We start from the raw sequence: 15,651 nt of genomic DNA on the forward strand, positions 1-15,651 counted from the left end.
GTTTTTTTACATCAAATTGACATCAGTTTTTTTACATCATATTGACGTCACTTTTTGACATCAAAATGACGTCAGTTTTTTTACATCAAATTGACGTCACTTTTTGACATCAAAATGACGTCAGTTTTTTTACATCATATTGACGTCACTTTTTGACATCAAAATGACGTCAGTTTTTTTACATCAAATTGACGTCACTTTTTGATATCAAAATGACGTCAGTTTTTTTTACATCAAATTGACGTCACTTTTTGACATCAAAATGACGTCAGTTTTTTTACATCATATTGACGTCACTTTTTGAAATCAAAATGACATCACTTTTTTTTACATCAAATTGACGTCACTTTTTGACATCAAAATGACGTGTTTTTTGACATCAAATTGACGTCAGTTTTTTTTTACATCAAGTTTTTTTACATTGATGTCGAAAAAAACCCATCAAATTGACAATTTTTTTGACGTCAATTTGATGTCTACACACTGATGTCCAATTGATGTCAAAAAACCCCCATCAAATTGACGTCCACACACTGGACCAATTGATGTTGAAAAAAAATATCAAATTGATGTCGAAAAACAGGTCAAAAATGCAAATCAAATTGATATTCTTTCGACCACCAAAATAACAACATAAAAGCAATGCAATGAAAGAAAAATACAAAGTTCTGTCATGAAACTCTAAATGGGCAGGCTAATAGGTCCTTAACTCACAGCGCTCAGGTCCAACTACTATTCCATGTTATCCATAGCAACGCTTTAGACCTTACGCGCCAGATAAACAAGCGCGCTGCCATCTTTATAAAATTGTCTTGGAACTTCAGTTTTGCGGTAGCTCTGTACATTTCTATGGCATCGCTGTCAAAGAATAATTAGCTGGTTAAGTGGATTTACTTGTTGTAGAGTTAATGAAAGTTATCATGAGCATTGTAATGTTTAAAGCAGATGTCTTAACAAATGCCAGTAGACCGGGAAGATTTTAAAAAGAGAAGTTCATTCATAAATATGTAAGATCGCTGTGGAAATACAAACCGGAAGTCAAAAGACAACGAGCGGAGCGCTGAAAAGGGGCGGAGCTACATAAGGTCTTGTCCACACATAAGGCAAAGAGCTTAGAACCCAAAAGGCGACACTTTGATACTTTTTGGGTAACAGCCACTAGATGGCGCTCCAGTAGCGTGGCTGCCATTATGAGCTGAAAATACTAAGGGTGCTTTCACATTAGCCCTTTCGGTGCGCACCCGGGTTCGACTGACGTCAGAGTTCGGTAAGTTTGGATGATGTGAACACTGTCTTCTGAACTCGGGAGCGCAGCGAACCGTACCCGAGTCCGCTTAAAAAGGGTGGTCTGGGGTGTGGTTCAAGTGAACTCCGGTACGGTTCGCTTCTGGTATGAATGCAAACGTACCAAAATGCGGAAGTGAACCGCTATTAATGCCGTATTATTTGATAAAAATGTGCGTTTGTGCGTGTGTTTAACTCACTTTCCCGACGAGCGTGACTGACGTGCTGCAAGCAGAGAGCTGGAGCCTTTCTCATTTCTGCTCACCTTCAGCGTACTACAGTCGCGGCAGATAGAGGCAAGCGCTGTTATGAACAAAACCAACGGTTTAAAAACAAAAACAAAAACATAAAAGTGAGGAGAGCAACGTTATGCATTGTGCCGCCTTCTCCTGCACCGTCATTACTAAGCAACGGAGTAAACAGCTGCTGGTTTGATGACGCAAACGAACCGCGGGTCGGACCCAAATAATATAATGTGAACACAGTCCAGTGGGCGCAGGGGGAGGGGGGAGCAATCGAACTCGGGTTTGGTCCAGGCAGTCGAACCAAGTGTGAGAGCACTGGCCCATAGAATCTTTCACATCTTACCACCCAAAAGCGAACAGTTTTTTTAAATTAAGTCATCAGTAAATTGTATGGCTCCTACAGTGAATGTTGTATTGTCTTATATTAATTGTGGAATCCAACCATTCATCCATCTGAGGTAAAGCAGGGCTGCTGCTGGGCGCCAGTGTTGCAGTGGAACGCTCTATTGACTGTCGCTTCTTGTTATTCTTTGAATAAGGTACCAGGCCCGTTCACACCAACAACGGTAACTATAAAGAACGAAATTATTAGCGTCAACACCAATGTTATGTAGTCTGCCGTTTTAAACGCTCAAGTTCATTAAAGTCGAGTATATTCGGATTGGCTGTCAGAGTTTTTATCGTTCATCAGCTTGAAAGAAGGCGTTTTGTACAAACGCAACTGCCGCCGCCTTTGTCTCATTTAGCGATTATAAATCACCTCAGAGTACTTCAGTAAGTAGCTAGCTACGCGGTCTTCGTCTTGTTGCTAGGACGATAATTTTATACATTTGGATGGATTATTGTTTTCATAGCGGAAGTTTTAAGATAATATACAAATATAAAATAATTTCAATTCAAATTTATATTTCATTTAGCCTACACATAGGCCTATTTATTTATTTATTTGGTGAGTAGGCATGCAATAAACGCGATACAGTCAATGTCCGTGTTATGGATGATGACTTTACAATATCTCTAATATAGCCTACTCATCAACATCAGTAATGTGTCTTTCACACCTCACATTGTTAACTCCATGTTTAACACATCTCATCTTGTGTTTCAAGATGTCCCCTATTCTTTTGTCCTTTCTTAATCCTAATATCTATCCTAATCCTATGCTTAACCCGATCTTGATCCTGAAACAAATCCTAATCCTATCCTTCTCTAATCTTAGAAACCGATTATTGATCCTCAGTTCATTATAATATGCTTTAGAGATGTATATGGCCTTAAGTAGGTACACTTTAGAAAGCAACATTTGGACATTTGAAATTCCACCAATTTATAAATAGAATCTGAACACGCCATAATTCATTTTAAAATCGGTCAATATAACCACTAAACCTTGTCAACACAAAACAACTCACAACCTGGATTATGCTTTTTCTCCATTTAAAAATATGTGAAATTATTAATAATAGTTTAATATATTGCTGATATACTCCTATTTTTTTATTTTTTGCTAATGATGCTAAATGATGAATAAAATATTCAACATTCTGAAGTTCACATTTTGGCAAGAATCTTTGATATAATTTTGTGATATTTGTGGGAAATGTAATATAGTCAGATTTTTAATAGAGCACACCACATGATGTGTCAGTTATTGACAAAACTCAGTCTTGAGGGTTTTGGCTCCATCTTGTGGCCATATAAAACTGGTTAGAAATGGACTTGGCCACCTAGTTTGAAGTTTGCTTTAAACATGTTCTGATTCTTCTCTTGAGGTTCCACTGCTACATTTAATTCTGACGTAATCATTTAATTGATTGTCTAATTGTACGTCTTTTACATTTATGTGTGTGTGGTTTCTATTTTGAGTGGAGTAATGTTATCCATCTGCTTGTATTCACAGTTCATATTCAATCTACCTGATGTTGGGATGAATATGTTTCTTTCAAGACATTCACTCTTTGCTTTTGTCAACAGGAAAGCCTTTGTGCCTCTATTTCAAGTAGTTCAGAAATCGTAACTCATTAGTCGAGCACTGGTGGTGGATCCAGAATGAATTCCATCTCGAACACCCATGAGTTTCATCATGCATTTTCCAAGATCAATCAAACAAACAACATTTAATTTATGTATGCATCCTCTGGGAAAAATGCTAATCCTATACATGCAAAATTCTATTTTAAAAATAAGTGCATGCATCCATATAATAGGAATATTACAGAACTACATCATTACTAGATGTAGTTTCTTAATTAATGAAATCATTATTAGTATTACTATGCTGAGATAAAACAGACCAGTTTTGTGCTTACATGTCTGTATGATATGAAGAATTCACAACTGGTGATTTTAAGGATTCTGACACCCCCTGTTGTCCATGGAGGTCATTGCAGTCAAATCCTGCAAGTGACAAAGGTAGAGCCTTAAAGGTGTTCTAGAATCAGAATTTGAATTTTCCTCGGCATAGTTGAATAACAAGAGTTCAGTACATGTAAAAGACATACATTGAGTTTCAAACCCCATTGTTTCCTCCTTCTTATGTAAATCTCATTTGTTTAAAAGACCTCCGGAAAACACTCGGATCTCAACATAACACCGACTGTTACGTAACAGTCGGGATCATTAATATGTATGACCCCAATATTTGCATAATGCCAGCCCATTCGACGCATTAGACAAGGAAAGGCAGTATTAACGGCTGAATCTGTGCAGACAAGGTAAGCCAGCAAGAACAACAGCAAAAAATGTCAGATGGAGCAATAATAACTGACATGATCCATGATAACATGATATTTTTAGTCATATTTGTAAATTGTCTTTCTAAATGTTTCGTTAGCATGTTGCTAATGTACTGTTAAATGTGGTTAAAGTTACCATCGTTTCTTACTGTATTCACGGAGACAAGAGCTGTCGCTATTTTCATTTTTAAACACTTGCAGTCTGTATAATTCATAAACACAACTTCATTCTTTATAAATCTCTCCAACAGTGTGTAATGTTAGCTTTAGCCCGTTAGCCACAGAGCATAGCCTCAAACTAACACAGAATCAAACGTAACCATCTAAATAAATACTTTACTCACATAATTCGAAGCATGAATGCAGCATGCATGACGAACATCTTGTAAAGATCCATTTGAGGGTTATATTAGCTGTGTGAACTGTGTTTATGCAATGTATATATAGTTGAGAGCTCGTGTGGCAGAGGAAGCGCATCTCTTAAAGGAACACTCCACTTTTTTTGAAAATAGGCTCATTTTCCAACTCCCCTAGAGTTAAACAGTTGAGTTTTACCGTTTTCGAATCCATTCAGCCGATCTCCGGTTCTGGCGGTACCACTTTTAGCATAGCTTAGCATAGTTCATTGAATCTGATTAGACCGTTAGCATCGCGCTTAAAAATGACCAAAGAGTTTCGAAATTTTTCCTATTTAAAACTTGACTCTTCTGTAGTTAAATCGTGTACTAAGACCGACAGAAAATGAAAAGTTGTGATTTTCTAGGCTGATATGGCTAGGAACTATACTCTCATTCAGGCGTAATAATCAAGGAACTTTGCTGCCGTATCATGGGTGCAGCAGTGCAATGATATTACGCAGCTTCTCTCACAAACGTCTCCATGGTTGCAAGGCACGTTCCCTGTGCAAGCAGGGGCTCACGGGCGCTGCGTAATATCATTGCACTACTGCAGCCATGGAACGGCAGCAAAGTTCCTTGATTATTACGCCTGAATGAGAGTATAGTTCCTAGCCATATCAGCCTAGAAAATCACAACTTTTTATTTTCTGTCGGTCTTAGTACACGATTTAACTACAGAAGAGTCAAGTTTTAAATAGGAAAAATATCAAAACTCTTTGGTCATTTTTAAGCGCGATGCTAACGGTCTAATCAGATTCAATGAACTATGCTAAGCTATGCTAAAAGTGGTACCGCCAGAACCGGAGATCGGCTGAATGGATTCGAAAACGGTAAAACTCAACTGTTTAACTCTAGGGGAGTTGGAAAATGAGCCTATTTTCAAAAAAAAGTGGAGTGTTCCTTTAAAGGGGCTGTGCTGAAAAAATCAGTGCATAGTTAATGATGCCCCAAAATAGGCAGTTAAAAAAATTAATAAAAAAAAAACTATGGGGTATTTTGAGCTGAAACTTCACAGACACATTCAGGGGACACTTTAAACTTATATTAGATCTTGTAAAAAAACAATCTAGGGCACCTTTAAAGGGTTAGTTCACGCAAAAAATTTAAATAATGTAATTTATTACTCACCCTCATGTCGGTCTACACCCGTAAGACATTCGTTCAGTGAGGCCTCCATTGAGAGCAAAGCCACTGAACCTCTCAAGATCCATAAAGGTACTAAAAACATCTTTAAAACAGTTCATGTGAGTACAGTGGTTCTACCTTAATATTATAAAGTGACGAGAATACTTTTTGTGCGCCAAAAAACAAACAAAAAAAAATAACGACTTTTCAACAATATCTAGTGATGGCTGATTTCAAAACACAGCTTCTGAGCTTTATGAATCTTTTGTTTCGAATTAGTGATTCGGATCTCCTATCAAACGGCTAAACTGCTGAAATCACATGACTTTGGCGCTCCGAACCACTGATTCGATTCCTAAAGCTTCGAAGCTTCATGAAGCAGTGTTATGAAATCGCCCATCACTATATATTATTGAAAAGTCATTATTTTTTTTATTTTTTTTGCCGCACAAAACGTATTCTTGTCGCTTCATAACATTAAGGTAGAACCACTGTAGTCACATGAACTGTTTTAAATATGTTTTTAGTACCTTTATGGATCTTTGCTTTGCTCTCAATAGTGGCCTCACTGAGCCATCGGATTTAATCAAAAATATCTTAATTTGGTCTTACGGGTGTGAAAAGACATGAGGGTGAGTAATTAATGACAGAATTTTCATTTTGGGGTGAACTAACCCTTTAAAAACCTGGAAGTAGAACACAAAAGATAAGAAATTTATAATAATAATAATAATAATAATGAAAATATAAAATATGGGAAACCCATTCTTTCATCAAAAATCCATTTGTTTTTCTTTAAAATTCTGAAAAATTAGGACATCCATATATAATGGGTTTCCACTGTTTACTGCACAAAGTATGTGATGAAAGAAATAATTTAAGATGCAGTTGTATTTATTTTGACCACTAGGGGGAAACAGAACTCCATTCTCGACACAACATTACATTGTCAAGACCGCTTCTTTCTTTCTTTCTTTCTTTCTTTCTTTCTTTCTTTCTTTCTTTCTTTCTTTCTTTCTTTCTTTCTTTCTTTCTTTCTTTCTTTCTTTCTTTCTTTCTTTCTTTCTTTCTTTCTTTCTTTCAGTTTATAAATATGCAATATACACGTTGGGTTTCCATGTTTTATGGGGACTTTCCATAGTTATAATGATTTTTATACTGTATAAACTGTATATTCTATCCTCAAAACCTTTTCTATCCACAACCCTCACAGAAAACTGCATTTTTTACATAAAAAACAAAAAAAACAAAAAACAAAACACAAAAAAAACACAAAAACAATGTTGTATGATTTATCATCTGTTTTCCTCATGGGGACCAAAAACTCTCCCCACAAGATCAAACATTTTTGGTATTGCTATACTTGCTTTTCTATATATACTTACTACATATATATATATATATATATATATATATATATATATATATATATATATATATATATATATATATATATATATATATATATATATATATTCAGAACAGAGAATCAGAACACTGAAATCTAAATGTCACTTGTGTCTTCCGGCAAATTTGAGTGTTAGTGTGTGAGTGTGTGTGTGTCCCGAGGGTAAGGTCACAGATCTGAGAGTGCCTTTACATTCTAGTGCCATAGAAACAAACACATTAACTCATTGTCTCTTATACTTTCTCTTTATACTTTCAATATTGTTCTGTTTATGTTGAAATAAAAGATTCACAGGAGTAGATCACAGTAAGGTAGACACACATAGAGAATCTTAATATTTCATTCGAAAGAGAATCAATAATTCAGAGAGCTGAAAGAAAAGTGGACTTGACATAACATGACAAGCAAAGCTGAGGTCAAAGGTCCCCGTCACAGAAACTATGGCTGGGATCAGACTCACTACCTTTTAATGTTAAAAAGTACGATTCAAACTAGTAACCAGTCATGAGCAGTAACATGAAGTTAAAACACTCAATGACAGTACGAACACTGAATTGTCGCTATAATATTAAACTCTCAAACTCTCTCTCTGGGCTTTCATCCTGAAAATAGCTTTTAAAATTACAGGCCTCACATTTGTTGTAAGACCAAAACAATTATGAAAGTCTAAAGAATCGACTAATTAAAAGGTAATTTCGTCTCATCAGATCACAACCGCACCCCCCCCTTTGCCAAACATCCCATCTCCCACCCCTCCCCTGTCTGCAGTTGGGGTGGCCCATCAAGGCCTGACATTTAAATGGGCCGATGTTGAACACATGCGGAATGATGGGACTGAATCAGATGGAGCTCCCCGCTGGGATGATTAGTGTGCGGCTACTCAGCCACATTGCTTTCTCTCAATCAGAGCGAAGCGTCTTCATTTACATGCGCTGGCTGCTGTCATTAGTGCTTATGCAAAGGAGGCGACTGATTCTGGGGCCGGCTCACCTGCAGCATCAAAGGCAACACACACACACACACTTACACGTGTATGAACAGTTGTGCTCATAAGTTTACACACCCCTTGAAGTATATGCATTTTTAATTAAAAAAAGAATATTTATTTTCTTTGTTATTACTAATATTATTTTATTACTTAAATGTATTTAAAATAAAAACATTTTACATTAATTTAAAGATTTAACATTTTTATTAAATTATTGTATAATTTTTATTGTTTTTATTATTAAAATACATTTTTAATTAAAGATTTTAACATGTTTTTTTTTTTACATTTTACAAAAATAAGAGATAAAATATTAAAAAATAAAATCATAAAAATGCCTTGAAGAAAATGCACGACAAAATATGACAAAATATTATTTTATTCAAATTATCCAGTCCAAAACTTTACATACTGCTGGCCTCATCAAGAATTTTTACTAGATTTTTTAAATATAAAACACATTTCTCATCAAATTATTCCAAAAATAAATTATTTGAGCTACTGATATAAAAAAACTGTCATCTTTTGTCTTAATGTAAACAAATATCTAATTTGTGTCTTTTTTTAAATATAAATAACTTAAAAAGAAAAATGCTAAAACATTGGTTCAACAACAACAACAAAAAAATATGTTAACATTTTCCACTAGAATTTTTAACTTAAGCCAATTAATTCAAAGCAATATTTTGAGTTGATCCAACATAATGTTTTAAGTAAGGTGAAGATGTTCTTTAGCCACAATAAAAACACATTTCTAAGTAACATGAACTTAATAATTGTCAACATGAATGCAACTATTTAAGTTGATCCAACATAATGTTTTAAGTAAGATGAAGACGCTTTTTGGACACAATAAAACGCATTTCTAAGTAACATGAACTTACCAAGCACCGCTTGTTACCATGATGGTAACTCTCCAAAAACCCACATTAACAGAGACTCTTCTAAATTAGCATAACAAAACACTAATTACTGCTGAATCTCCCTTACCATTAATCTTGTGCAAAAAACATTATATAACACTTAATTTTAGCATTTAGTCTCCTTTTCAAGTGCCATGGGCAAAGCATGATGGGAAATATAAATCCCAGCCCAGTTAAAAGAAGTGTTCATACAACTCAAAACAATGAAAACGTTTACACGTCATCAGATTGTATTTTACATTAACAGAACTTAAAATTAAATACATTTTTGATTAACTGAAAATGTTAAAGTCATAATTTGTGTGTCATCCAAGCTCAATAAAATAACAATTACAAGTAAAAAGTCTAACAGCATTTCAGAACTTGATTTTTTATTTCACAACTATATATATATTTAAGTAATGACTAAAGGTCCCCTGAATTAGTGTACCTCAATAAAATACAACTGAGGACTCAAAAAGCAACAATTAAGCAATAAAACATTTTAAAATGGATAAGGTCTATATAGCATTCAGCTGTCATGTGGTGTTTTAATGTCCAGTATGGTGTCTCGGTTTGACTCTTCAAATGTAGCATGCATGTGCGTTTGTGTAAATGTGTGTATGTGTCCTCTCCGTTTCCCCCAGGGTTCCTGGTCACCTCCTCAGCAAACAGACGACTTTGCCATGCTGTGGCTAAACCACCTTCTGCAGATCGTCACTGGCCATCACACCCCAGGACACACACCCCTGAGTGCACGGTCGCAGCTGCTGTCAATGCCCCACAGTGACCACTTCACACAAAACCTCACGTCTACACACACACACACACACACGCAGAAACACAAGGTCGTGTCACTGCGGGCACGCCTGCCTTTCCTGTTGGGACATGGTGACGTATCCTACGATGCTTTGAGATCTGTCTTGTGTCTGTGTTCAGTCTAGAACAAAGGCCTAACATGACATGATCCACAACTACATAATGAATCTGCATGATTTAATGTTGTAATAGCTTCATGTTTTTATTTTATGTTCTCTTTTGCTACATTTTAATGTTACAAACTTGTGAGCTAGCATGTTTTCTACAGAGTTGTAATTCTGTAGATTTTAAGACATGTTCTCTCAATGTTTTTCTCTCAATTTCAACTTTAAAGTAAAAAAAAAAAAAAAAAAAAATAAGCCTTTTCATTTTAAGAGGAGGCCATTTTTTTATTTTATGTTCTCATGCTACATTGAAATGTATTTTTGTTTTACTTAATATATTTTATTAAATAAATATTTTATTTAAATGAGAAAAACACTTAAAAAAGTACTTAATTTATTAAAAACGATTAAAGGGTTAGTTCAACCAAAAATGAAAATTCTGTCATTAATTACTCATCCTCATATCATTCTACACCCGTTCATCTTCAGAACACAAATTAAGATATTTTTGATTAAAATGGCTTATCTGATGGATAAAATCCCAAATAATTTACACTTTCAGTGCCCAAAAAGCTACCAAAGACGTATTAAAAAGTTCATGTGACTACAGTGGTTCAATCTTAATGTTATGAAGTGACGAGAATACTTTTTGCGCGCCAAAAAAACAAAATAACGACTTTCTTCAACAATATCTAGTGATGAGCGATTTCAAAACACTGCTTCATGAAGCTTTGAAGCTTTACAAATCTTTTGTTTCGAATCAATGGTTCGGAGCGTGTATCAAACTGACAAAGTCAAGCCCCCCAGTGGTGAACCATTGAAATTTTGAAACACTTATGACGCAATGAAGCCTCGTTTACTAAAATCACGTGACTTTGGCAGTTTGATTCACTCTCTGAACCACTGATTCGAAACAAAAGATTTGTAAAGCTTCGAAGCTTCATGAAGCAGTGTTTTGAAATCGTCGATCGCTAGATATTGTTGAATAAAGTCGTTATTTTGTTTTTTTGGCGCACAAAAAGTATTCTCGTCACTTCATTACATTAAGATTGAACCACTGTAGTCACATGAACTGTTTTAAATATGTCTTTAGTAGATTTCTGAGCATCTGAAAGTGTTAATTGTCTTGCTGTCAATGCAGGCCTCACTGAGCCATCAGATTTCATCAAAATTATCTTAATTTGTGTTCCGAAGATGAAAGAAGGTCTTACAGGTGTAGAACGACATGAGGGTGAGTAATTAATGACAGAATTTTCATTTTGGGTGAACTAACCCTTTAAATTAATTTTGTTACACAAATGTATAAAATGTTTACCTTGAATGCACTGAAAGTTGCTTAAAATCATCTGTCAAATGCATAAATAGCAAGTTTACAGCATGTTTTTCCTTGTGAATTTATGACCAGGAAGAGATTTTGTGTGAGTTGCACATTATATCGTGTATTTTATTTCTATCCAAACTTGAAAATGCAACAAAGTAATTCTGAGCAAAGACTTGGGATAATAAGCCTTGCATTTTATGGACATAACTGGAATTTTAATACTAAAACATCAAAAAATATGCATTTCTTTGAGGTACAAGTCAGTTTCTCAGTCACTCCGACATACACAAACTTCAAAATCTGAGTGTGTGTGTGATCTCTCTTTCAAGTGTAAAAACTCTTGTCTGTTCGAATTACTTTTGCCACCTCCTCCCTACTGTAGCTAATTACTGTACAAACAGCCTACAGGGTTCAAAGACACACACACAAACATACACATACACGGTGCGCAGGTCTATCTGTAAATATCATGTGACAGGACAGTGGGTCCTATCACCTGAGGTCAGAGAGGCCGCGGACCTGCCGCTTGGCTGGACACCACTAGAGACGGACAAATCGGCAACAGATTGTTCCTGACACAAGTTATACGGCAACCTGACAGGACACGCAGAGCCGGTGCTGCTGGCCACCACTGCGCATCAGGGGTGACAAGTCTGGTGCGAACGCTAAAGGAGCGACCGCACGCTGAAGGAAGAGTAATGGACAGAAACAATGGATGGATGAGTGCATATTGAGAAGAATGGATGAATGGAAGGTGTCCAAATGCTTCAAGGCTATTTTCAGAGTTTTGAAATGTCACAGCTGCAGAAATGTTCAACACACCACACTAAAATCACTAGAATGCCATAGAAGGTTGTCTTAGAGGTTGTAGTTCTTAATGTTTTTCTAAAAAATATTTTTTAAGGGCAAAAGTTTTCAATTTGAACAAAAAAGGTTAATGCATTATATGGAGCAAAATGTGGATTGATATGGATTGAAAATATGGAACCTGTCATTATTAACAGCCCACTGAAGGGTTTTTCAACTAAATTTAAACAATGAAACAATTAGGAAATACAATAACAAGCTAAAATGGAATTTGTGACATAGAAAATGACTATCAGATATGGTGTAAAATTACAAAAAGACATGTATAAAACACAATTATTGGCAAAAACACCATACAGGTGCATTTTTCCACTCCAAAAGTTAAACGCAACATCGACCTTTGCTATAAAACTACTTTAAAACTAATTGCTCTTTGAGACTTAACTAAGTCCGCAGTTCAGTGTTTTCTAAAAAAAAAACTATTTTTTTTAAAGCAAATTCTCTCAATTTGATCAAAATTCAACTTTAAAGTAAAAAAAAAGTCACAATGGAACAAGCCACAGGCTTTTTTTCAGACTGTTAAACAATTATGAAACACAAAACAATTAATGAGCGATCTCAAATGGAAATGTCAAAATAAAAAATGTCAAAACATCGTTTTGGCTAACAGAAATCATGTAAAAAATTGGTATAAAACATGTGACAACTTGCCCCAATTAAATTTCTTTGATTAAAGTGTTTAAAATCAACATACAAAACCATTGAGAACAAACATGAAACACTGGATGATTTACAAACCAGCAAAAATGTTGATTCTAAAATAAGAAAAATAAAAAATATGAAGAAATTATGTATAAAATTGGTAAAACAAACAAACAAACAAAAAACGTGACAACTTTCCCTGATAAAAATGCTTTGAACAAAGTGTTTGAAATCAACATACAAAACCACCAAAAATAAACACAAATTACCAAACACAAAATAATTTATTAACTAAAATAGTAAAACATTGTTTTGGCTAACCTATAAATTATATAAAATTTGTTTGTTTTGTTTGGCCCCACAAAAATGCTTGAACTGCTTGAAAGTGTTAAAAAAAAAAAACACTTCTAATACACATTTGTGCAAAAACTAGTTACTGACATATATAAGACAGTTTGCCCAGGTTTCCTTTTCAACAGACTGAAATCAACATCCAATCCTCTGGAATCTGAGGTCAATATAAAATCTAATCAATCATAAATCATACATCATGTTCAGTAAGAAAGTGAAGATTTAAAAGGGAACATTTCAAAAAATATACATTTAAAAAAAATTGTATACATTATGTGAAAGAGAGTTCTGCCTGCGCAAAAGTTAAATATGAGCCACATCGGTAAGCAATCTCATCATGAGTAATAATTAACCAAGCCAGAATGGTGGGCATTACACACTGGTGCTAGGGTGAAAGTTAAAGCCGTGCCCGCTTTTGTGGGCACCAGGAAGAGGGCGCCGCTCTAATGGGGGTCACCGAATCTCCAAAGCAACACAAGTCACGGCCAACACAATCTCCTGTTGTTTACCTAGCGGCTGAGCTCCGCTCTTGAGAGCTTAATGCAATGCTAATGTGCTACTGCTGGCAAGTTAATTACAGTGCACACAAAACAAAATTGCACTAGAAAGTTTTTTTTAGTTGCTCTTCTCTCTCTTTCCCTACTTGGATCTGACATGGTCAACACAACACCCACCAGTGCACAGGGTCTTTAAGAGCTGTGTTAATGAAAAACACATTAAAGCTAGATAATTCAAACACACGGCGGAGACAATGCAGTCCGCGAGGAGAATTACTAAAAGAGTTTATGCAAAATGCAGAATGCATGTTGGAGGGGGTTCAACATTTTCTTTTCTTTTGTGCCGCTGGTACAACAATGGATTTAAAACAAATGGAATGTTTTGAGTCGACTGTTACAGGCGGACTGTAATTGCCCACCAATTTATTTGATTCTATTTGCGGTTCCATTGTTAGAAGGAGAACAATGAGTGATTAAAGTAGATGACAAAACATAATTTCACAATTTAGCCTGTTTCATAGAGGTTTTCATGTTTTTAACTAGAGTACGGCTGTATTATCGCAGTAAAAAACCCTGTGTCTTTAAGTATTTACACAGAATTATTAAACCGCAAGCCTTTATTCTTTGAGCCGTGATTATGCCTTCTAGAATGAAATGAATATGAGCTGAGAATAAACCTTTGAGGGACAGGTTAATGATGACTAATAATTAACTAGACAGCTCTATTATATCCAATAGCATATATGAATATTATGCAGAAATGAGGCAGTGTTGCTGTTGCTATTGACGCATGAATAAGTAAATCACTTGGAAAAGTCATAAGAATGACTATTTTGAGGTCATAGGCTTGATCAATTAACAGTTTCTGTAATGCAATTTCTGGGTCTATATCATTTCAGACCGGTATATTGTTGTGCATATAATAAAAAAAAAAACATTATGTTAAAAGATATCAAGAAGCACATTATCTAAAAGAACAGTATAGCTTTAATCATTCTGGATCTGGCGGCTGATTTTTGCAAGTTGTAAAGATTATTAAATTATGGAAGCCAGATTCAAACACATAGTAAAATTTAATATTTAGAAAAAGTTTATTATGTGAAATACTTTGACAGTCACATTGTGAGAAATTAAGCAATTTTGAGAAATAAATTCAGAATGAAATTGAAATTGCTAATTTGAGATATGAAGTTGTAATTAAGATATATAAAGTCATAACTGTGAAATGTGAAAATCCTAATTTGAGATATGAAGTTCAGTTGCAGTCACTATTACATGAAATAAAGTTGCAAATGTGAGAAATGTGAGATATCAAGTCACAATAGTAAGAAATAAAGTTGCAATTGCGAGAAATGAAATATTTAATTTGAGATATATAGTCCTAACTGTGAAATATAAAAATGCTAATTGTGAGATATGAAGTCAAAGTTGTGAGATAAAGTCAGAATTACGAGAAATAGCCGCATGTGAGAAACAGTCGTACTTATAAGACATAAAAAATACAAATATGAAGTCTCAAATGAAAGATATATTATATTATATTATTATATTGTGACTGTAAGTCACAATAATGAAATATAAAGTCATAATTGTGAGATATGAATGGACAAAAGAGATACAAAGTCATAATTGTGAGAAAGTCGCAATTGTGAAATATGAAAGTCCTAATATGAGATATGAAGTTGCAATTGGGATAAAAAAAACGTATAACTTTGAAACATGAAAGTCCTAATTTGAGATATGAAGTTGCAATTGTGAGATACAGTCACTACTACATGAAATACAATCGCAAATGTGAGAAATGTGGGATATCAAATTACAATATTAAGAAATAAAGTTGCAATTATGAGAAATGAAATAGCCAATTTGAGATATAGAGTCACAACTTTAAAATATGAAAATGCTAATTTGAGATATAGTCACAAATGTGAAATATGAAGTCGCAATTATGAGGACACTGACAAC

The sequence above is a fragment of the Chanodichthys erythropterus genome, chromosome 24 (genome assembly GCF_024489055.1).
Source record: "Chanodichthys erythropterus isolate Z2021 chromosome 24, ASM2448905v1, whole genome shotgun sequence".
NCBI lineage: Eukaryota > Metazoa > Chordata > Actinopteri > Cypriniformes > Xenocyprididae > Chanodichthys > Chanodichthys erythropterus.